General features: G+C 39.1%; 1 protein-coding gene across 4 annotated transcripts in view; it reads right to left on the bottom strand.

Annotated features, from left to right (window-relative positions):
• ADAMTSL1 (ADAMTS like 1) overlaps positions 1–25,871 on the bottom strand; it is a 479,878-nt gene that overhangs the window by 374,066 nt on the left and 79,941 nt on the right. The window lies entirely within an intron of this gene.

Here is a 25,871-nt window from a genome sequence, read left to right on the forward strand (position 1 = left end):
TCTCTCTCTAGTCCTGGGCTGTCACTTCCTCTATCTCAGAGCCAGTAATGAGTAGCACATGAAATCTTTCTTGTGATTGGAATCTAATTTCTTCTGCCCCTGGCTACAGAAAGCTGTCTGCTTTTAAGTCTCCACATGATTAGAGTCAGCTCACCTGGATAATCCAGGCTACTTTCCCTATCTTAAGGTCTGTAACCTCAATCACATTGGCAAATTCCTTTTCACTATGTAACATAATGCATATTCACAGATTTCAGGAATTAGGGCATCGATATCTCTGGGAGACCATTCTATGGTTTTGTGAGTAGTCATATACGGACGTGAGAGTTGGACCATAAAGAAGCCTGAGCACCGAAGAATTGATGCTTTTGAACAGTGGTGCTGGAGGAGACTCTTGAGACAGCAAGGAGATCAAACCAGGAATCAATCCTAAAGGAAATCAACCCTGAATATTCATTTTTAGGACTGATGCCAAAGCTCCAATATCTTGTCCACCTGATATGAAGGGCTGACGCACTGCAAAAGACCCTGATACTGGGAAAGACAGGGTAGAAGGAGAAGGGGATGACAGAGGATGAGATGGATGAGATGGTTGGATGGCATCACTGACTCAATGGACATGAGTTTGAGCAAACTCTGTGAGACGGTGAAGGACAGAGAAGCCTGGCACGCTGCAGTCCATGGGACTGCAAAGAGTTGAACATGACTGAGCGACTGAACAACAACAGCATAGCAGATTACACTGACTACAGCTGTCAGGATACGTCAGATGACTCTAAAAATGCAAACCTCTGGCTCAACAACACAAAATTCATTTCTTACTCATGCAATCTCTGACTCTCCAGAGCAGTTGTTATCTATAGGGTAACTGAGTAACCCAGGCTGACAGAAGATGTATTAGGTTGATCAAAAAAGGTCATTGAGGTTTTTCTGTAAGATCTTACAGAAGATCTTAAGCCAATACTATCTGATAGAACAGGGCTTCTCAAACTTTAATGTACATATGAGTCATCTGAGGACTGTTTTAAAGTCAAGATTCTGACTCTTCAGCCTGAGATAGAACCTGATTCTCCAGTTCTCATGGGAGTCTAGCAAATGCTGATGCTACTGGTCCCCAAACCACCCTTTGAGAAGGAAAGTTTCAGAACACAGTCTCCTTGGTCAGTACTGCAAGGAGAAACAGAGCATAGAGAATATCAAACTGACCCTTGATCTTTACATCCTGAAAGAAATACACTCACTCCAACTCACATTTCAGTGGCCAAAGCTACTCATATGGTCATGCCTAACTTAAAGGGGTTAGAAAAGTTCACTTCTCCCATAGGTTCATTAGAAAAGGAGAACCAGGAATATTAGGGCACAATAGCAATGTAATGTGTGTGCATAGACAAGACAATGCCACACCATTTTGGGCTCATCACTGTTTTCTTCTATGCCCATCTGTTTTGGCGTTGAAATTTTTCTTTCTGAAACTCATCCTGCATTAATTATTTTAGTGAAAGTCTGTGGGTTGTAAATTCTCTTGTCTTTGTACATAAGAACATGATTTGATTTTATCTATACTATTTAAAAAAAATTATTTGGCTGCATTGGATATTAGTTCCGGCACATGGGATCTTTGCTGGGTCATGTGGGATCTTCGCAGTGCACAGATTCTCTAGTTGTGGTGTGTTGGCTCAGTAGTTATGCACACAGGCTTAGTTCTTCAAGGCACATGGTATCTTAAGGCAGATTCTTAACCAATGGACTAACAGGGAAGTCCCTTTGCCTATACTCTTGGTTGATAGATAAAGGTGCCGAATTCTACAGTGACAGCTACTTTCTGGAACCACTTTGAAGATATTTAGCTCATTACCTTTCAGACTCTTATGATTAAGAATTTCTGCCATTAATTTAATTTTCATTCCTTTGTGGGTCATCTGTTGTTTCTCTGATAGCTCTTAATATTTTCCTCTTTAATGATGAACCATTCTTCTGATACTGGACTATGTTATATTTGGGTGTATATTTTTATTTTTTCTGCTCAACACTTTCATTGCAATTCTAGTCTCAGGACACATGTCCCTTTTTTTCTTTCTGGGATATTCTAAATGTTACCTCCATTCTCTTCTTTGGAAACTCCTTTTACATGCATGTTAGAAGCTTTTACTCACTGTCTCTCTCTTAATGGCTCTTTCATGTCATGTTTCTCTGGAATTCTGAGCTGTATTTCAGATAAATTTCTAACTGCTATCTTTAAATTCATTTCTTTCTCTTTGTGACCAATTTATCTCTCAAGATTTTTGTTTCAGTGACTACACTGCTTTATTGCAAAATTTCTAATAATCTTTTGTTTATCCATCTATATATTATTTCATTTCTATCTAATTTTCCTCTCTCATTCACTCTTTATTTTTAGTAGCTATGTCTCAACGAGTTTCTTTTCAACACACTGTGCTGTGCCTAGTCGCTCAATAGTGTCTGACTTTTTGTGATCCCATGGATTCTACCAGGCTACTCTGTCCATGGGGCTTCTCCAGGCAAGAATACTAGAGTGGGTTGCCATGCCCTCCTCCAGGGGATCTTCCCAACCCAGAGATCAAACCCAGGTCTCCCACATTACAGGCGGATTCTTTACCAGCTGAGCTACCAGGGAAACCCAGCCAATTCTTATTATTTCTGGTAGTTATGTTCTACAAAATGACATAAACAATGAATTAGTGAATTGTGAACCATTACTCCTAGGAGGAATACAGTTGGTTCTGTCTCTGGACACAACACTTTAGCCAACAGAGCAATAATGTAGCTTTGCTTTATGTGTTTCTATTTAAAGACTTCTTAATTAAAATACAAGATGATTCATTAACACTGTATTCATAGCTGACAGCACTCTGATAACTGATTAAAGCTTATCTAACATTCATTTCCTCCAGAAGCACTTAACCAGCCTTTCTGAACCTAGAAACATCAGGCACACTTCAGCACTGGGGCTGGGGTTATTTTAAAGAGCTATATCACCAACAAAAAAAAGCACAAAGATGGGAAATACTTGGTATTCAATTCAGTTCAGTTCAGTTCAGTTCAGTCACTCAGTCGTGTCCGACTCTTTATGACCCCATGAATTGCAGCATGCCAGGCCTCTCTGTCCATCACCAACTCCCGGAGTCTACCCAAACCCATGTCCATCGAATCGGTGATGCCATCCAACCACCTCATCCTCTGTCGTGCCCTTCTCCTCCCGCCCCCAATCCTACCCAGCATTAGAGTCTTTTCCAATGAGTCCACCCTTCGCATGAGGTGGCCAAAGTATTGGAGTTTCAGCTTCAACATCAGACCTTCCAATGAACACCCAGAATTGATCTCTTTTAGGATGGATTGATTGGATCTCCTTGCAGTCCAAGGGACTCTCAAGAGTCTTCTCCAACACCACACTTCAAAAGCATCAATTCTTCAGCGCTCAGCTTTCTTCACCGTCCAATTCTAACATCCATACATGACCACTGGAAAAAGCATAGCCTTGACTAGACGGACTTTTGTTGGCAAAGTAATGTCTCTGCTTTTAAATATGCTCTCTAGGTTGGCCATAACCTTCCTTCCAAGGAGTAAGCATCTTTCAATTTCATGGCTGCAATCACCATCAGCAGTGATTCTGGAGCCCCCAAAAATAAAGTCTGACACTGTTTCCACTGTTTCCCCATCTATTTCCCATGAAGTGATGGGACCAGATGCCATGATCTTAGTTTTCTGAATGTTGAGCTTTAAGCCAACTTTTTCACTCTCTTCTTTCAGGCTCTTTAGTTCTTCTTCACTTTCTGCCATAAGGGTGGTGTCATCCGCATATCTGAGGTTATTGATATTTCTCCCGGCAATCTTGATTCCAGCTTGTGTTTCTTCCAGCCCAGCATTTCACATGATGTACTCTGCATATAAGTTAAATAAGCAGGGGGACAATATACAGCCTTGACGTACTCCTTTTCCTATTTGGAACCAGTCTGTTGTTCCATGTCCAGTTCGAACTGTGGCTTCCTGACCTGCATACAGGTTTCTCAAGAGACAGGTCAGATGGTCTGGTATTCCCATCTCTTTCAGAATTTTCCACAGTTTATTGTGATCCACACAGTCAAAGGCTTTGGCATAGTCAATAAAGCAGAAATAGATGTTTTTCTGGAACTCTCTTGCTTTTTCGATGATCCAGCGGATGTTGGCAATTTGATCTCTGGTTCCTCTGCCTTTCCTAAAACCAGCTTGAACATCTGGAAGTTCACGGTTCACGTATTGCTGAAGCCTGGCTTGGAGAATTTTGAGCATTACTTTACTAGCATGTGAAATGAGTGCAATTGTGCCGTAGTTTGAGCATTCTTTGGCATTGCCTTTCTTTGGGATTGGAATGAAAACTGACCTTTTTCCAGTCCTGTGGCCACTGCAGAGTTTTCCAAATTTGCTGGCATATTGAATGCAGCACTTTCACAGCATCACCTTTGAGGATTTGAAATAGCTCAACTGGAATTCCGTCACCTCCACTAGCTTTGTTCGTAGTGATGCTTTCTAAGGCCCACTTGACTTCACATTCCAGGATATCTGGCTCTAGGTGAGTGATCACACTATTGTGATTATCTGGGTCGTGAAGATCTTTTTTGTACAGTTCTTCTGTGTATTCTTGGCACCTCTTCTTAATATCTTCTGCTTCTGTTAGGTCCATACCATTTCTGTTCTTTATCGAGCCTATCTTTGCATGAAATGTTCCTTTGGTATCTCTAATTTTCTTGAAGAGATCTCTAGTCTTCCCCAATCTGTTGTTTTCCTCTATTTCTTTGCACTGATTGCTGCAGGCCAGGCCGGGGGCCGGGGGCGGCGGCCGACAGGGGATAGGCCGGGCCAGGGGCCGGGGGTGGCAGCGAGAGGAATTACCCAAGGCCCAAGGAGCAGGGGCTGCATGGGCACAGGAGGGCCTAGAGGAGTTACTCCACAGTCAAGGTCAGGAGGGACCGTCGTGAGTAGATACCCCTTGTCCAAGGTAAGAAGCAACGGCTGCACTTTGCTGGAGCAGCCGTGAAGAAATACCCCACGTCCAAGGTAAGAGAAACCCAAGTAAGACGGTAAGTGTTGCAAGAGGGCATCAGAGGACTGAGATTCATGGGGGGGCAAAGAGTCGGACACAACTGAGCGACTGAACTGAACTGATTCCTCCCCCCAAAGAATCTTATTCAGGATGCCGATCAATAAAGCAGAAATAACAGAGCTCTTCCAGATGAATTAGGGGTGATGTACTTAGAAACCTGACTCTTTAGCCTTCAATCTCCCAGGAAACATGTCAAGGTGGCTCCACTGAAATTCGTTAGAAAACTGTTTTACCAACTACAGCCCTTAAAGGATTGAGAGATCTGAATTACTTCTGTAACAATTCAAAGCAAAAAAACAAAAAGAAAAACAAAAACCTCCCAGCAATATTTTAAAGAAGGAAAAAGAAAAATTAAAAAGTTACAAATTACTCTCTGTGAAATGTAGTGATACATCATTTTAAAACTGCAGTTTTGGGAAGGAAGGAGGTTTTGTAATGAAAGATAGCTTGGGAAAAGGAGGCTGGGATATTGGTGCTAAACGAGTTCTGAAGCATATTTGCCCCCTGAGATCCAAATGAAAAGAAATCTAAAGAATTCCTCTTCACTGTTCTTTCTGTGATGACCATATTTCACTCAAAACTCTCAACTGGATCTGAAACCCAAAGCAGACAGACTCTAAGAACCATGTGCCGTCTTCTCTTCACAGTAAGATGATAAAGGAAGATATAGCCGGACCTGAAAGATAACCTTCCTAAATTTCATAATTTCCTTTGAAAAGGAGGAGAATGGTTCAAATGCAAAGAAAGGCATATGAAGAAGATTCCTAGGACAATGGCATACAAAAGAGAGTAAACTAATGAAATAAGACCCTAGTTCACTGGACTCAGCACAAAGGCCTCTGAGTGATCCCTGGGAGGAAAAAGCACGGAAGAATCTATATTGCTTGAGTTTCAGCCCAACTTGGTATTAATAGGAAGATCTGCTGCCACTTACCATATCTAGTCTCATGAAAACCAGGCTGAGCATAGACAAGTATTTGCAGGCTTAGCAATCTATGCATGGCAGCTTGTTTCGTTTCATTCCACGGGGCACTCTGCCAATGGATGAGCCACAGTAGTAATTTCTTTCTTAAGTCACTGTCAAATTCCTGCTTCAAACTTCTATCTGGGTCACCAGGGGCCAACATACATCTTATGCAATTCAGAAACTGGGACTTGGGAAAGTAGATTTTAAGGAGTATTGGCTCAATAAATTAATATCCTCTCGACAGGCGGAGAAGCTCAAAGTGGGGCGGGGGGGAGTTTGGTATGTTTTCAACAAGCATTTTTGGGTTTGCCTTTTCTGCTGTATTTAATTTGCACATTGAAAATTCTTAGCAGTTCATACACTTCTAGCCTTAAAGGATGATAATTGCTATAGTAAACTTCTTTGAGTATGTGTTTTCTTAAAAGAAAAAGCACGCTGGAAAAATGTTTGAGCTTTTAAACTTTTTTTTTTTTTTGGTTTTGTTACTTGCTAAATGAGTTAGTCTAGATCATCTGTATATTTTCTTGTATGATAGGCTTTGGCATTATTCAAAACACACAGTCGCACTCCTAGTGTGACCTAGATAAAGTACTTCATCTCTTTAAACAGTCAAACTAATTTATCTGTAAAATCAGGGTAATGTTTACTTTTCAAGGTGGTTGTGAGAATTAAAAGAATTATGGAATGGAAAGTCATTAGCACCATGCCTGGCACAAGTCAGATGCCCAAAGTATATGAGTTTCTTTCTAATTCTACCATCCCTTAAGTCTATGATTTTGCCAGGTCCCTCTTGAGGTGTATGATCAATGTTCCAGTCACTTTCAATAAAGAAGATTGTGGCACATAGAAGTTAAAGCTGTTTGCCCAAGGTTCTGGGGCTTGCTGCAAAATGGTGCTCAGAGCAGCTATTCTCTGCTAATCTAACAAGTCCCAACACTACAGAAAATGATGGACTCAGCCTTCAAACCTCTTTATCAGTTGACTGATGAAGGATTTTTCTTTCCTTCAAAAATCTATCAAGCCAGTACCATGCCATTAATAATGATACACACATCTTCCAAAAGATCCAGCTGAACTTTTTCTCAGAAAAAGTTTCAATATGGCTATTGATCATGACAATATTGAAGGAAACAAACTCTGGGTTGACCAAGTAGTTCTTCTGTTCCTAATAACAGTCTTAGGAAAGCAGCTGTGTCACACTGTCTATGGATCTACATGAAAAGAGCATAGCAATTATATGAGGCCCTTTAATTTCTTATCAGGCAGCATTACATGTGTGATCTGGAAGTTGTGCAATTCTTCAGGTCAGAAAAGCCAGCTCATACCCCTCAAAGGCCATTCACAAGTATTGCCAACACTGTGTCTGACAGTCTCCATGGGATGATGGAGAAAAAACTATGATCAACATAGTGGGGGAAAAAAAAATCTCCCATGGTCTTTTAAGTATACCAGAAGGATGCCTAGGAGCAGAAGCCAGTCATCTCAACATATCTCCCTTTGTATATTTCCCCCAAATTCGGAGCTCTTCATATTAACGTGAGTTATGGACAAGAAGGCAAGTGTCCTCAGCGGGAGAATTCAGCTGTTCTGGAACAAAGTGCTAAATGTTGTTGTGACACTGTGAGCAGATGTTTCACTAGGACCCTGTCTTCTGTAAGACCATCACCTACTTATCTTTGTCAAAGTAAGGTGGAAGAAAGAACTAAAATTTCTTGAGTATGTCCCTTGTATTTACATGATCACACTGATTCCTGGAAAGGAAGACCCTAAAGTGACTACTACGCTTGCTTCCACTTCCTGCTTGAGGAAACTGAGGTGATGAGGAATCGAAGAGCTGGCCCAACCACAAAGGGGATGAGGAGCAGAGCCCTAAGTCTGTTTTCTCTCCACAGAGTAGTGCTTATCTCATAGGACTCCTGCCGCATAAAAGGCTGAGGCAATTGTAAATAGTGCTGCAATGAACACTGTGATGCATATGTCTTTTTTTTTGATTTTGGCTACTAAAACACGAATGTTATTGCAGCATTGTTTTATAAACACAAAACAGTTAAATGTGCAATTACAAATTACCACTTGTAAATCTTATCACAGGTGATCCTAGAAAACACCTTTAAGGGACTTGGAAGTGACACTGGAGATAATTTTGTTGATCTATATAATTTTGAGGGGTTTTGTAGCCATCAGTATAGCCCATGAAAATAAACCAGATTTCATAATCTCACAATAGTCTCTTTCCCACTAAAAGAAATTCTATATCTTTTAGAACTACAGTTCTATGGTACACATTTTTAATCTGCTCATGAATTGTCCTGTTTTCTTATTGCCCTAAGTGAAACCAATAGGTATGTTAGCTGTAATTTACTTTGTAGTTACTCTTTATCATTACAATGGCCACAGGACTGGAAAAGGTCAGTATTCATTCCAATCCCAAAGAAAGGTGATGTCAAACAATGTTCAAACTACAGTACAACTGCACTCATCTCACATGCTAGCAAGGTAATGCTCAATATCCTTCAACCTAGGCTTCAACAGTATGTGAACTGAGAAATTTCAGATATACAAGTTGGATTTAGAAAAGGCAGAGGAACCAAAGATCAAATTTTGCCAACATCTGTTGGATTATAGAAAAAGCAAGAGAATTCCAGAAAAACATCTATTGCTTCATTGAGTATGCTAAAGCCTTTGACTGTATGGATCACAACAAACGGTGGAAAATTCTTGAAGAAATGGGAATACCAAACCACCTTATCTGCCTCCTGAGAAACCCATATGCAGGCAACAGTTAGAACCAGACATGGAACAATAGACTGGTTCAAAATTGGCAAAAGAGTACTTCAAGGCTGTATATTGTCACCCTGCTTATTTAACTTATATGCAGAGTACATCATGAGAAATGCCAGGCAGGATGAAGCGCAAGCTGGAATCAAGATTGCCGGGAGAAATATCAATAACCTCACATATGCCGATGAGACCACTCTAATGGCAGAAAGTGAAGAGGACCTAAAGATCTTCTTGATGAAGGTGAAAGAGGAGAGTGAAAAAGCTGGCTTAAAACTCAACCTTCAGAAAACTAAGATCATGGTATCTGGTCCCATCACTTTATGGGAAATAGATGGGGAAACAATGGAATCAGTGACGGATTTTATTTTCTTGGGATCCAGAATCACTGTGGACAATGACTACAGCCATGAAATTAAAAGAGGCTTGCTCCTTGGAAGAAAAGTATGGCAAAACTAGACAGTGTATTAAAAAGCAGAGACATTGCTTTGCTGACAAAGGTCTGTCTAGTCAAAGCTATGGTTTTTCCAGTAGTCATGTATGGATGTGAGAGTTGGACCATACAGAAGGCTGAGCGCCAAAGAATTGATGCTTTCAAACTGTGGTGCTAGAGATGACTCTTGAGAGTCCCTCAGACAGCAAGGAGATCAAATCAGTCAATCCTAAAGGAAATTAATCCTAAATATTAATTGGAAGGACTGAAGCTGAAGTTCCAATACTTTGGCCACCTGATGCAAAGAGCTGACTCGTTGGAAAAGACCCTGATGCTGGGAAAGATTGAAGGTAGGAGGAGAAGGGGTGACAGAGGATGAGATGGTTGGATGGCATCACCAACTCATTGAACATGAGTTTGAGCAAGCTCCAGGAGATGGTGATGGACAGGAAGCCTGGCATGCTGCAGTTTATGGGGTCACAAAGAGTGGGACATGACTTAGTGACTGAAAAACTCTTTATCAAGGGGCTTTCCTCGTGGGAGAGCAGTAAAGAATCTACCTGCCAATACAGGAGACTTGGGTTTGATCCGTGGGTCAGGAAGATCCCTGGAGAAGGAAATGGCAACTCACTCCAGTATTCTTGCCTAGAAAATCCCATGGACAGAGGAACTTGGCGGGCTATAGTCCACGGGGCTGCACAGTCAAATACGACTTAGCAAGTAAAGAATAAGAAGTGTTTATCAAGTTGAATAAGCTCACATCTATCCTTAGTTTTCTAAGAGTAGGGGTGCACGCATTTTTTCCATTATGGTTTTCTCTGGGTATATGTTCAGGAGTGGTTTTTGGATCATATGGTAGTTCTATTAATATTTTTATTTTTTTAAGGAATCTCCATACTTAGCTGTACACCTGAAACTAACATAACATTGTAAATCAACTATGCTCCAATATAAAATAAAAAATAAATTGAAAAAGAAAAAACAGTTGAGGAAGAGGATAAGAAGTCGAGAACACATTAAGGAGAAAAGAATAACAGAGAGACTTAGGAGGGGTCCAATAAAGACATGTCAGGAAAGCATTTAAAAAAAAATAAAACAAATGTGTACAGCAGTCAGGAGAAGGCCTAGGGGAGAAGGAAAGCAGAAAGGCCCAAACTGCTGGGGAGGAAAAACCCAAAAAACTTGGCTGGCTGCCTGGCAAAGAGCATGACAGAGAGAACTATATCCACCAGATTCACCAAAGGAAGGAATCTGTGAATCATAAAAAAAATGTTTATCTCTTTATGCCACAAATGATAAAAGTTAGTCATAAAACATGAAAATTTTTCCTTCCCATAGTAATTGCTGCAAATATTTTTAACCATTATTCTGAACACTCAGTGCATCACTATTGAGAAAGAAATGGTGTCTGTACCAAAATCCATCTCCGGTTATCCCCACGGCTTGCTATACACTTGCATTTAGAGACGAATTCATTTGCAAGATGGCTAAAGCTCACTTAGCATAGGTTGGAGAGAACCTCTGTCCTCAGAGAAACAATAAAAGTCATTGTTCATTTCTTACTTCCTAAAAAGTTATTTTCCTTTGTTATCTAATTTCAGCATAAACAGAAAGAACTGTGCCCCAAGTCAGGGAAATTTGGATATTTTTGAAAATGTGTTCCCTAGAGAATATCCTTTTGTTTCAGCAGAGGCAATGCTTGTCAATGTCAAAAAGGGAAAACACACAGACAACACAAGAACCACAAAGCTCTACAAGTAGTTAAGTCGCAGTGCACATTTGTTCTAGCTTTGTGGCAAGCTAGACTCGTTATGGGTGATATTGATTGGTCCCCTGGGATATGTTTCTGAGAATATACAGCAATTCCAGAGAAGTATTTGTCTGGCCAAAGAAAAGTCAAGCTTTATTGCTGCCAGAGACCTAACTGTCCAGCCTAAGGACTGGGCAGAGAATAGAAAGTCTGGTTTACTATAGCTTCTCCAAAAGAAAGAGCATTATAATTCTACAGTTCTGCCAGAGATGAGGTCTGATGTTTTTGTTGTAAAAGACCTGGAACCTATCATTTAGCAAAATAACCAGGAGAAGGTCCCCCAAGATACCAAAGAATAGGGCTGACTTTCAGAAATTTAAAGTGATCAAATTTTCACTTTTTAAAATAATATATTCTCCTGGAAAGGGTACTTTGCCACAGAAAAGGGGAAGTTGATTAAAAAAAAAAAAAGATTAAGGGAGGGAAGACCCAACATTACTGAGTCAGGCACTCCTGATTTTAGCTATTTGATCACGTAAACCTTCTGTGAGATGATATTTTTTTTAGCATTCAAAATAAATATATATTCAGTGACTTAAAATATTTTATCCCAACCTAATTTTTGGAGGTAGCTTGAAATTTATACCAATCATAGAATACATGTTCACTGTAAAAAACCTAAAACTCTACAAAAGTATACAGAATAAAAAAGGAAAGTCTCCCTTAAATCACTCAAATTCTCTCTCTCTGCATTATATACACAAATAATCACTGTGATCAGTTTCATGAGTATCCTTCAAAATTTATGATATGCCAGGTACATTTCTGTTATTTTTTTTTAACTGATTGAGATCATGTTAAATATATTACTCCACAACTTGCTTTATTTCACATTTACTGTATCCTGGAAGAACTTTAGGTTATTACCTAGAGATCTACCCTATGCTTTTTTTTTAAATTTTTTAATTAAAGGATAATTGCTTTACAGAATTTTGTGCTTTTCTGTCATACATCAACAAGAATCAGCCATAGGTAGACCCATGTCTCCTCCCTCCCAGACCTCCCTCCCATCTCTCTCCCCACCCCACTCTTCAGCCAGTCCCTGTTTGAGTTCCCTGAGTCATACAGCAAATTCCTATCGGCTATCTGCTTTACACATGGTATTGTAAATTTCTATGTTACTCTACCATACGTCTCCTCTTCTCCCTCCTCTCCTTCCACTATGTCTGTTTCTCCATTGCTGCCCTGAATATAAATTCATCAGTGCCATCTGTTCAGATTCCATATATATGTATCATTATATGATATTTATATTTCTCTTTCTTACTTACTTCACTCGGTATAATGGGTTCTAGTTTTGTCCACCTCATTAGAACAGATTCAAATGTGTTCCTTTTTATGGCTGAGTAGGATTCCATTGTATAAATGTACCATAGCTTTTTTATCCCTTCATCTGTCGATGGACGTCTAGGTTGCTTCCATGCTCTAGCTATTGTAAATAGTGCTGCAGTGAACATTGGGGTTCATGTGTCTTTTTCAGTTTTGATTTCCTCAGGAGATCTACCCTATTCTTTTTAATGATTGTATAGATTTCCATGGTATGGATATACCACAATGTATTTATTGAATCAGCCCTGGCTCCATTTGTTTCCAATTTTTAAACTACCACAAACATCAAATTAACATTCTTTGTACATATATAAGGAGGATATTTTTAAAGGTAGGAAAGCTGAGATTGAAAGAGGTTAATGAATTTTGTTTAAAAGCACATTGTTACTAGGTGGCAAGACTCAGAAAAGCCCATGTTCTTTCTCCTTTACTTGGATGTTTTTAGTTCTCTATGTATGCAGGATTAAAAAAGAATAGGGTGTCTGAATTTTTAATCACTCTGAATCACTCCCCCCTGCACTTCTCCATACATCCTGATGGCCTCTTAGAGTCTGCTCAGATACAAATGCATGTGGAATCCAAAAAGCAGGAGAGCCTGGCCCCAATTATGTTATGTGAATTGATGCATATTAAAGAATAAATGAAGTCCTAATAAAGTAGCTTGGAAAAGATATGTCCTACCAGATCTTAAAATGAGAGCACTTTCCTTCTCAGTGAATATTACACTTAGGAAAATTTCTGCTTTCAGCTGGGTGGGTCAATAGGGAGGAAATTATGGGTGGATCTGACAAGAAGTCCATTTTCTGGGTCCACTGCTGGACAGAGTTGAGTAGTTAGCCACCCAGGAGGCCCAGGTCAGAATTGCTTTCCTACCTAAGACACTTCAACTTGAGCTTAAGAAATTCCTCTACTGCCCTTCATATATTTTAATCAGGGGCTGACTGGCTCTGGGAGAAGAGGCATGTGCACTGTGGGGTAGTCAGAGCAACCGGCTTTCTCTTCTGCTCCTCTCCCAAGCAATGCCCATAGGCTCTGGTAAGAGGCCAAAAATGCCCCTCACAAAATAACATTTGGGGGTAAGTTCAGATTCTTCAGCACAGATAAGTATCTCTTTCCCCACAATGTACTTTGTACTGCACCTCATAAAAGGACCTGGCAAAGCCTAAACTAAGCTGAGCTACCTCATGTCTCACCCTTCACCTGTACACCTGGGCCCCAATATCACCTCAGAGGGAATTTCCTGACAGCCCCGTAAAAGTCGTCTCCCCACCATCACTATCTCATTACCCTCCTTTATTTTCTTCATAGTCTTTCACTTTCTGAAACTGTTACACTTCTATTTACTTGTTAACCATATGCCTTCTCCCACTTAAGTATAAGCTTCGTGAGAATGGGAGCCTTATCTTTTTCTGTCACTAGGATACCCCAGCACTTAGGAAAAATTGTCTGGTACATAGTAGGTCACGGTAGAAAGTGTTGAATGAATTCCATTCTGCTTTTTCATAACACTTTCTCATTGGAGCCTATCATCTTGAAAGATTGAGCTCAAGTGTCATCCTATTTAGGATGTCATTCATTCATTCATTCATTCACCATATGTATTAAATGTCTACTGTGGATAGAGATTGCCAAACCTCATCTATTCACAGTCCTTTTAAAGTCTCAGTAATCTTTTCTATGGTACCTCTAGGCCAAAAGGAGTACCCTTTGGTTCTATTTATTAATTAATTAAGTCCAGGCAACTTAATAAGTATCTGTGTACTAATAACTGGTGGACATTGGAAAAATAATACATGTAATTTTTACATAAAAATTTTATTTCAATCATAAGTAACCACGTTTTCTCACTGATGGGATGTATTCAGCTGTTGGGCACTATATTCTCAAAGTCTGAAATCAGATTGGAAAATGCCACCTTCCTTTTCTGTCCTTTGTTGATTTTCTCAAAGTACTTGCTTTTTATCAAAGCAAATGCCAACTTTCCAAAGATAAGACATAGAAAAAAAAAAACCTTGATCTGGTAGTTTGTACAGTGCCCATCAGATGTCAAGTATTGCTGTGTTTCCCCTGAGTATTTAAAACATCACCCTGAAGCTCTGGGGACTTGCTGTGTTCCCTGCACACGGTTTCAGAAACACAGTGCTTACACTTCATCTTAGGTACTGGATGTACAGCAGTAAGAGAACCAGGCATGGTCCTTTCATGACCTCAGCATGTTGCATCTACCTCCACACAAATAGTGTTTACCCACACATTAATTCATTATGTATTTATGTATCTGTCTTTCCTAATAGACTCTGTACTTCCCCAAGGAAAGTACCCTGTCTTTTTATTGATAGTACTGACTCTTAACATCCCTAATACAGAATAAGAGTTGGGTGCTCAATAAATGTTGGCTAAATAAATGAATGATTAAACCAGAGAATGAATAAGTGAACAAACGAATGGCCCTGACACACAGCACAATTTTTTATTTTCCTATTGAATAAGGACTTGATTATGAGAAAGTGATCCTCTTTCTTATCTTAGATGTGTCTCTTGGCTGGAAAATAGCCCAACTGACACAGGCTCACTGACTGATGCCCAGAGTTCTTGTTATTTACTACAGCATTTGTCTAGACTCCAGAGGGTATTGCACAGGTCTGAATGTTGTTCCAGAAATTAAAAAAAAAAAAAAATCTGGCCTCTATTCTTGCTCTGCAAATAGGTTAATTTGTACCATTTTTCTAAATTCCATGTATATGCATTAATATATGATATTTGTTTTTCTCTTTCTGATTTACTGATGCAGATGTAGAGAATGGACATGCAGACAAAGGGGGGAAGAAGAGATTGGAAGGAACTGAGAGAATAGTATTGACATATATAGACTAGCATGTGTAAAATAGGTAGCTAGTTGGAACCTGCTGTACAACACAGGTTGCTCAGCTTGGTGTTCTATGATGATAGGACATATGTTCTATGTTCTATGTAGGACAGGGCAGGGTGATGAGAGAGAGGCTCAAGAGGGAGGGGATAAATGTATACATGTAACTGATTCACTTCATTCTACAGCAAGATCTAACACAACACTGTAAAGCAATTATGCTCCAATAAAAAAAAAGAACTTAAATGTATACTTCATTTGAAATGAGTGAATGGACAATATCTTCACTCCTGGAGTTATAACTTCTACCTATGGACGGATGACTCCCATTTTTTAACTCCAGTTCGGCCCTCTCAAGAAGCTCCAATACTACTTCTCTACTGTTATACTTGAAAACTCCATTTGAGCCTCCAATGGTTCCCAATTATCCTTGTCTTAAAGTAAACTCTCTGTAATTCTCCCTCCCAAACCTGATTTTCTACCTTTATATCACCTAAGTGAACTGATTCTCTGTTTCTTTCAATGGCAAAAGCCGAAAATCATAATTCAGTATTTATACACAATTCAGCCTTGTTTCTCAGCAAATTAAAATTCGATCACTAATAAACAGATTAAGTTTTTTCATGAAAGAAAATTCTGGGCCTTTCCTGTGTGGAGGACTGAGAGAGGAAGATGCCATCAGGTTGGCGGTGAGAAGATAAGCCAAGCCCTGTTACTCCACCTTGACTGCAATTGGAAATTGAATCTTTCTCTTTTGACTGTGGACTTGACATTTAAAAACAGTCCAGAGAGTGCCCTGCAACCTATTAGAAGATGGAGGAATTTGGACATTTTGGATTGAGCTGAGAAACAAGTTGAGCCCATCTGGACTTCTAACCTCCAGAGACATGAGATACTAAATGGGTCACCTCTATTTCCTTCCTCCCCCTTCTCTTCTCTACTTAACTCTGTGAATCTCTTTGGGTGTTCCAGGCTGTGGAGAACACTTAGGGAACTGATCATTGGTAGATTTGTCTCTCTTCTTTTGACTCCCTCTCTCTCCCCCTTGTCACCTCTATCTCCTTCCTCCCTCTTCTCTTCTCTATGGAGCTCCACGAACCTCTCTGAGTGTTCCAGACTGGAGAGCAAATAGGGAATTGATAACTGGCTAGATTGCTCTCGCCCCTTTTGATTCCCCTTCTTCTCCTCCTGGTCACCTCTATCTCCCTCCTCCCTCTTCTCTTCTCCGTGTAACTATTAACCTCTCTGGGTGTCCCTCACTGTGGAGAATATTTTCACCATTAACCTAGATGTTTTATCATCAGTGCTGCATGGATGGAGAAGTCTTGAGGCTACTGTAAGAATAAGACTGAAAGCCAGAGGCAGGAGGCTTAAATCCAAAACTTGAGAACACTAGAAAACTCCTGACTCCAGGGAACATTATCAACAAGGGCTCATCCAAAAGCCTCCATACCTACACTGAAAGCAAGCTCCACCCAAGAGCCAACAAGTTTCAGAGCAAGACATACCAAGCTAATTCTCCACCAACGCAGGAACATAGCACTGAGCACAAAAATACAAGTGGCCAAAAGTCACACGAAACCCACAGACACCTCAAAACTCACTACTGGACACTTCATTGCACTCCAGAGAGAAGAGATCCAGCTCCACCCACCAGAACACCGACACAAGCTTCCTTAACCAGGAAACCTTGAAAAGCCACTTGTCCAACCCCACCCACAGGGAAGAATTTCCATAATAAAGAAGAACCACAAACTTCCAACATTCAGAAAGGCCACCCCAAACACAGCAACCTAAACAAGATGAAAAGGCAGAGAAATATTCAGCAGGTAAAGGAACATGATAAAAGCCCACCAAACCAAACAAAAGAGGAGGAGATAGGAAGTCTACCTGAAAAAGAATTCAGAATAATGATAATAAAAATGATCCAAAATCTTGAAAACAAAATGGAGTTAAAGATAAATAGTCTGGAGACAAGGATTGAGAAGATGCAATAAAAGTTTAACAAGGATCTAGAAGTTTAACAAGGACCTAGAAGAAATAAAAAAGAGTCAATCAATAATGAATAATGCAATAAATGAGATCAAAAACACTCTGGAGGGGAACCAACAGTAGAATAACTGAGGCAGAAGATAGGATAAGTGAGGTGGAAGATAGAATGGTGGAAATAAATGAAGCAGAGAGGAAAAAAGAAAAAAGAATTAAAAGAAATGAGGACAACCTCAGAGACCTCTGGGACAATGTTAAACATCCCAACATTCGAATTATAGGAGTCTCAGAAGAAGAAGACAAAAAGAAAGGCCATGAGAAAATACTTGAGGAGATAATAGTTGAAAACTTTCCTAAAATGGGAAAGGAAATAGCCACCCAAGTCCAAGAAACCCAGAGAGTCCCAAACAGGATAAACCCAAGGTGAAACACCCCAAGACACATGTTAATCAAACTAATGAAGATCAAACACAAAGAACAAATGTTAAAAGCAGCAAGGGAAAAAACAAAAAATAACTCACAAGGGGATTCCCATAAGGATAACAGCTGATCTTTCAATAGAAACTCTTCAAGCCAGAAGGGAAAGGCAGGACATACTTAAAGTGATGAAAGAGGAAAAGCTACAACCCAGATTACTGTACCCAGCAAGGATCTCATTCAAATATGAAGGAGAAATCAAAAACTTTACAGACAAGCAAAAGCTCAGAGAATTCAGCACCACCAAACCAGCTCTTCAACAAATGCTAAATGATCTTATCTAGACAGGAAACACAGAAAAGGTTTATAAACTCGAACCCAAAACAACAAAGTAATTGGCAATGGGATCATACTTATCAATAATTACCTTAAATGTAAATGGGTTGAATGCCCCAACCAAAAGACAAAGACTGGCTGAATGGATACAAAAACAAGACCCCTATATATGCTGTCTACAAGAGACCCATCTTAAACCTAGGGACACATATAGACTGAAAGTGAAGGGCTAGAAAAAGATAATTCATGCAAATGGAGACCAAAAGAAAGATGTAGTAGCAATATTCATATCAGACAAATAGACTTTGAAATAAAGGCCATGAAAAGAGACAAAGAAGGTTACTACATAATGATCAAAGGATCAATCCAAGAAGAAGATATAACAATTATAAATATATATGCACCCAACATAGGAGCACTGCAATATGTAATGCAAATGCTAACAAGTATGAACGGGGAAATTAACAGTAACACAATAATAGTGGGAGACTTTAACATCCCACTCACACCTATGGATAGATCAACTAAACAGAAAAAGAGCAAGGAAACACAAACTTTAAATAATACAATAAACCAGTTAGACCTAATTGATATATATAGGACATTTCACCCTAAAACAATGAATTTCACCTTGTTTCTCAAGCGCACACGTAACCTTCTCCAGGATAGATCACATCCTGGGCCGTAAATCTAGCCTTGGTAAATTCAAAATACTTGAAATTATCTCAAGCATCTTTTCTGATCACAATGTGATAAGATTAGATGTCAACTACAGGAAAAAAACTATTAAAAATACAAACATATGGGGGCTAAACAACACACTTCTGAATAACCAACAAATCACAAAAGAAATTAAAAAATGCATAGAAATGAATGAAAATTAAAACACAACAACACAAAACCTATGGCATACAGTAAAAGCAGTGCTACAGGGCAGGTTCATAGCAATACAAGCCTACCTCAGGAATCAGGAGAAAAATCAAATAAATAACCTAACTCTACACCTAAAGCAACTAGAAAAACAAGAAATAAAGAACCCCAGGGTCAGTAGAAGGAAAGAAATCATAAAAGTTAGGGCAGAAATAAATGCAAAAGAAATAAAGGAGACCATAGCCAAAATCAACAAAGCTGAAAGCTGGTTCTTTGAGAAGGGAAATAAAATTGACAAACCATTAGCCATTAGACTCATCAAGAATGTCCATCGGCAGACGAATGGATAAGAATGCTGTGGTACATATACACAATGGAATATTACTCAGCTATTTAAAGGAATATATTTGAATCAATTCTAATGAGGTGAATGAAACTGAGCCTATTATACAGAGCAAAGTAAGTCAGAAAGAAAAACACCAATACAGTATATTAACATATATATATGGAATTTAGAAAGATGGTAACAATGGCCCTATATGTGAGACAGCAAAAGAGACACAGATGTAAAGAACAGACTTTTGGACTCTGTGGGAGAAGGTGAGGGTGGGATGATTTGAGAGAACAGCATTGAAACATGTATATTATCATATGTGAAATAGATTGCCAATCCAGGTCCGATGCATGAGGCAGGGTGCTGGCCAAGAAAGTCCTGTAGCAGAATGTTCTTTCCTTCCATGAGTTTCTATTCCATTATTGACATAAAGCACCAAATGTGCCCTTACTTTATGCTGTACAAAGACCCGATGAGAAAATTGGACACAGGATCAAATGGGAATTTACTTTAGATTCATCATTAATAACCAAGTGAAGGACGTTATGAAAACCATGAACCTTTACAATTCAGTGATGAGAATCACTGGTTAAGTTGGCTCATCAAACTCTACAGCAAAGACAAGAACTTTGCTTCTATGGTCCATGTGTGCTCACTTCGATTAACCCTACTTTATTGCTGGATAAAACTGTTCGGTGCAGTACTGCCAGTCACAAAACCAACACAGATATCTTCATTGTTTAGATCCAATATATTATAGCCCAGATATAAAATTTTTGAAGAACTATAGAATTTTCGAGCTGGAAGGGATCTTTGAAATCTTAGTTCAACCCTCTTGTTATTTAGGTGCAGAAAATTGCCTAAAGTTATAAACTTGCCCAGTACGACTCTGTCCTATCTGATCATTATAGCCGATGCCTTTGTCTCTTGCTGGAATACTGCATGTAAGGTATTTCATAGTAATGATGCTGTAGACCATAAAAGTGGATTGTACCCAAGTGAGGACAAAGCCAAGTGACTTAGGAAAAGACATTCTCCCTCTAAAACAGTCTACATCTTCCTACCATTGTCCACTTAGTGAAAGCATCCATTAGTACTCATGGAAACTACTGGAATCACTTCTGAACTGGAATGTCTACTTCCACTCTCTTTTGTGCAATCCATCTCTGGAGTGATCCTGCAGCCAAACCTATTTTTTAAAATCCTGAGTACAACTTTATTTTCCCCTCCCTAAAAGTCTCAGTAGTTCCTCTTGGCACTAAAACTATAACACTTTATGACATCCAGCATGATCTAGCTCCTGTCTAACTGCACTTTTATTTTTCTTATCTTATAATGCTCTTCTCCTTGCACACGAGTCTCTACACTGACTTTGTTCTTTCTTTGAACACACTACGTTCCTCATCCTTTAGAGCCTCTGTACTAGCTGTTCCTCCTCTCTGATTCACTCTTCCTCTGATATTACCAAAATTCATTTCTTCCTGTCATTCAAATGTCCGTCCCCAAGTGGACTTCCCCAACCTTCCAATCTGAAGTCACCACCGATCATTTAATTCTCTGCAGAGCACTGATCACTACCTGATATTGTTTCCTTTAAATAACTTGTCTGTCGGTTTGTCTGGTTTCCTCCGTTAAAATAAAAGCTTCAGGAGAATTAGGTTTTGGTCCTATTCACCAGTATACCCCAGTCCTGAGAACAATTCACATGGTCAGTTATTCTTGGAATGAACAACGTTTTGTCTCCATGTGCTAAAAAGGCTTTAAATGGTTTCAACCATTCCTCAGAAGACAGAAATCCCTGCCCACCCACCTCACCCCCACTTCTGATTGTTCCCTGAGAGTTTTTAGAAAAGATATGGAAATGTGGTTTACCAACTGTAATCTTGCAAGAGTATTTTTTAAGAACAGTACAGTGTTGCAGTGGAGTAATAAAATCTCAATAAGGAACATAAGAGTGCCATCAGCTACTACAGGCCCCTTGGCCTAATAGGATGCTAATTGTGGTCACTATGTCTTAAATCTCAGTTCCAGCTAAGATTAAAGACAGTGATCAAGAAACGGTTTATAAGACACAAAGCATTCCTCTCACCACTTTGGAAGTCAATTTTAAACATCTAATTAAGATCAAAGTGTTCAGATTTGAGGTTATTTGAACAAACAGGAAAATGTGATCTAAGGAGAACTTTGAGAGGATCCAGGGACAATCTGAGACCTAGTAACCCACTTGAATGGTCTGCTGGGTTTACACCCACTATTTATCCTGATGTGATTCTTAGCTGTTTGTTTGTTTGTTTGTTTTTAATTATTTTTGGCCGTGCTGTATGGCATGTGGCATCCTAACTCCCCGATTAGGCATTGAACCCACCCTCCCCCCCAACCACTGGAAGTGCACTGTCTTAACCACGGAACTGCCAGGGAAGTCCCTATCCTTAGCATTTTCTTTCAGAGAGCCTTGTCACTTTTCTTAAAAAGAGCAGGGACTGTCCAATGGGAAAAATTGTATGAACTACATCCTTAGAAATGAAAGTAGCCTGCTTGGATCAGCTAGAAATGGTATAAGAAGGTACCATGACTCCAAGAACCATGTGAACACTATGGAAACTTTAACTTTCTTATATTGTTATACTCTGTCTATACAGTGATTAACAATAAAACCTTAAAAGTACATGAGCTGATAATTCAGTTGAGCCAGAAAAATTGGTAGTCTAAGGAGATCTTTTCTCTTCCTCAGTTTCGGGGAACAAGAACCCAAAGAAATGCTGTATATAGCAAGTACAAAGAATAGAAATAGAGAGTGAATCTCTGGAGAAGAAGTGGCTCAGAAGAGGCCTAGGAAGCCGTCCAGGGATTAACAAGTTACCTCAGAGGCTTAACTAATAAGAGGCCCTCAAGATTTTCCAAAACAAGCAACTAAAAGGGGAATATTTAATTGAATTGTTCTGAACTTCTTAGTTTGAAAAAACTGGAATGTGATTATGAAAAAATTCTTTCTTATGAAATTTTTCATTTGTATTTTTGGCAGTGTTGCTTCTGTCATGGCCAAAAGCCAGAAAAAAGGCATTGAATTACTTGAAGACTCTAGGTTCTCATAAAAAATTCAGTGTCAGTTTGATTCCACAAGCTGCAAAGAGTTGGCTCACGCTATTGGTTTTAAGTACTGTTAGGTCAGCCTTAGCCTGCATCTGTCCAGAGAAATGCTCATAATGATAACAAGGAAGTTTTGGGCTGTTTCTGAAGATCTTAAAGGAAAGAGTAGGCAGACATCTTCTCATGATGCTTTAAGCATTCACATCTACTTAGGACAGTCTGGACCCTTTCTATTATCCTTAAAGCTAGAAAGAAAAGGAATGGTAATTAAGGAGATTTCTTTAAAAACATCATGTCTGTGTGTTTTTCATATTTTTTAATTCATTTAATTAAAAAATGTTTTCATTATGTTGGCTTTTGTGTTTTTTTTAACTGGAATACAGGTGATTTACCATTTTGTGTTAGTTTCAGGTGTACAGCAAAATGATTCAGTTATATATACATATATCACTATTTTTTCAGATTCTTTTCCCTTATAGGTTATTCTAATCGCTTCTCGGCCTTTTGGCTAAGATCAAGTGTAGGTTATTCTAAAATATTGAGTACAGTTCCCCATGCTATATAGTAGGTCTTCATTGGTTATCTATTTTAAATATAGTAGTGTATATATGTTAACACCCAAACTCCTTATTTATCCCTCCCCATCTCCTTCTCCTTTGGTAACTGTAAGTTTGTTTTCTATGTCATGTGTTTTCAAAATGATTTTATATATACATATATATATATATATACATATATAACACACACATATATATCACCACAATAAAAAGGATCATAAAGAAAACCAATGAGCTATAGCATATTTATACCAAAATTTTTTCATACTGTAACTACAACAAACTATCAATACCATTTTTAAAATATGTAACAAAAGTCACCACAGCTATTTGATCTTTTTAATTAATTGGCAGTTGAGTGAGGGGTGTGTGTGTGTGTAGTGAAGAAGATAATGCTGTGGGTTATGTTATATGGCACTAGTGTCTTAAATGGAAATAGAGAAATGGACTAGGCAAAATATTCTATTGAACAATTGCTTCTGCTTCCAATTATCATGCCTTCCAGTCACTTATGTTCCTGGTCAAGCATTTATATAAAATTATACTGTTCACTCATTTTAGTCTTTCTCATCTCATTTGTCTTCTGGCCAGGGGTCACCTCCACTGTCCATCTCGCTTTTTTAAAAGAAAAATCTATTGAAGTATAGTTGATTTACAATGTGTTAATTTCAAGCATACAGCAAAGTGAACCAGTTATACATATATCCACTCTTTTTTTAGATTCTTTTCCCATATAGATTATTACAGAGTATTAAGTAGAATTCTCTGTGCTATACAGTAGGTCCTTATTAGTTATCTTATATATACTCATGTGTATATGTTAATCCCCAAATCCTAATTTATTCCTCCACTTCCATTTTGCTTTTGTTAACTGTAAGTTTGCTTTCAACATCTATGACTTTATTCCTGCCTTGTAAATAAGTTCATTTGTACTCTTTGGATAAAGAAGATGTGGTACATATACACAGTGAATATTACTTTACCATAAAAAAGAATGAAATGATGCCATTTGCAGCAACATGGATGGACCTAGAGATTACCAAATTAAGTAAAGTAAGTCAGACGGAGAAAGACAAATATTGTATGATATTGCTTATATGTGGACTCCACTGTCCATTTTTGGGGGGCATCTCAGTATTGCCAGACTAAGACCTAACACACTCTGGACCATGTTCTCTGTAAGAGCAAGTTCTCCAACCTCAGTTGAACCCACTCTGCTACAACAACGTTGTCTTCAAAAGTTTTCTATATCCTCATTTCTTCTTTCTCAATTTGTGTCTGTTTTTAAGAACAGCGTTTATGTCCTTTTCCTCTATCAAGATTCCTTCTCTTCTTGTCACCCAGTGTTGGTCTTGGGACCTGTGGCATCAAGTCTGCTCTTACCTGCAAAGATCATCAAGCTCTCCCTCCAGATCAAACTCATCTCTCAGGGCTCTCTTATTTAAACAAACAAAACAGAGCAACACATCCTCCCACCCTCCTGTGGCTCTACAAATGATGAAGCATCTCTGTTAACACTTGGTAAGAACAACAGACCTATAGATTCCATTTCTTCCTGAATATGCTTTATGTACCGGAACCTTGATTGCATTCCTGATACACTAGAGTAACTGCTTCTGGCCTGGAGAATTGCGTGGACAGAGGAGCCTGGGGTCGCAAAGAGTTGGACACGACTGAGTGACTTTCACTTTCACTTTTCTCTCAAACCTCTGTGTTCACACTTTTGATAATGGCATTCACCATTCTTCTAGAAGACCAGTAGCCATTTTGCATTCAACAAATATCTACTGTATGCTCAATATATACATAAGTTCTAGGCACTGGGGATGAAGGAGTGGGCAAGGTAAACGAGGCTCAATCTATGCTTAAGGAATTTACATTCCAGAGTCAGGGAACAGAACATAAATAAGTACTCAGATAAGAAAGGGACTCCCCTGGTGGTCCAGTGGTTAAAAGTCCATCAGCCAATGCAGGGGACGTGGGTTTGATCCCTGGTTGGGGAACTAAGATCCCACATTCCTAGGCGCAACTAAGCGCACACACCACAACTAGAGAAGCCCACACTCTGCAAAAAAGAGCTTGCACAGTCAAAAAAAAAAAAAGCTAAATATGATTGATTGACTATTGTGAGAGTTGGGGCTGAGCAATGGGACAACTATATTAGATAAAGTAGTCAAGGAAACCTCATTGAAGAGGTGGCATTTGAGCTGAGATCAGAATAAGAAAGATGCCCATCATGCAAACATGAAAAAAAAGAGCTTCTTTAAGGCAGCGATTCAGAAGCACTAGAGCTCTAAATATGCATGTAAAACATTCCCACTTTGCTCCCACTACAACTCATCACTCTAATTAAATCACTTGGTAAATCTTACAGAGTGACTTTAATTTTGATCTCTCATATCTATTTCCTCCTGTTTTCAGCCCTCATTACTTCTTGCTCTCCACTTGTTTCCTGTTCCAGTGCATCCCTCACATCATTACAGAATTAAACTTCCCAAAGTGGAACTCAACAATATCCTACTCTCACTCCACAACCTCTGGTGACCCTCCAATAGTCACTGAAGGAATATAAACTTGGAAGCTTAATATTCAAATCTCTTCATGGTGTAACCTCAAAATATCTTTCAATTCTTCTCTTCCATACTGCTAAGCACAATCCTATTTAAATTCATATTCAGAACACACCTTCAATATTCCTGTCTCCAAAGTTGCCTGTTATGTCTACTCCACTTGGACTGGCTGTCATCCCCTCCCACCCAGTCTGAGCCAATCACAGCCTTCCTAGGCTTCTCAGCCCTACGTCAAATTACCTCTTTCTGGAAGGCCCTTCAGATTTCTCTCTGCTTTTAACCCACAAGAACTTAATCCCTTTCTTTCTACATTTGTCAGCATCTGTCTTCTCTTGCTACATCCCTTACCATAACACAGATGTTTTAAGACAGCGACCACATGCTATTTATCCTTGTAGTAGTTCAGTGCCTCACATACAGTTCGTATTGA

The sequence above is a fragment of the Giraffa tippelskirchi genome, chromosome 1 (genome assembly GCF_054371585.1).
Source record: "Giraffa tippelskirchi isolate mGirTip1 chromosome 1, T2T-mGirTip1v1.2.pri, whole genome shotgun sequence".
In the NCBI taxonomy this organism is placed as follows: domain Eukaryota; kingdom Metazoa; phylum Chordata; class Mammalia; order Artiodactyla; family Giraffidae; genus Giraffa; species Giraffa tippelskirchi.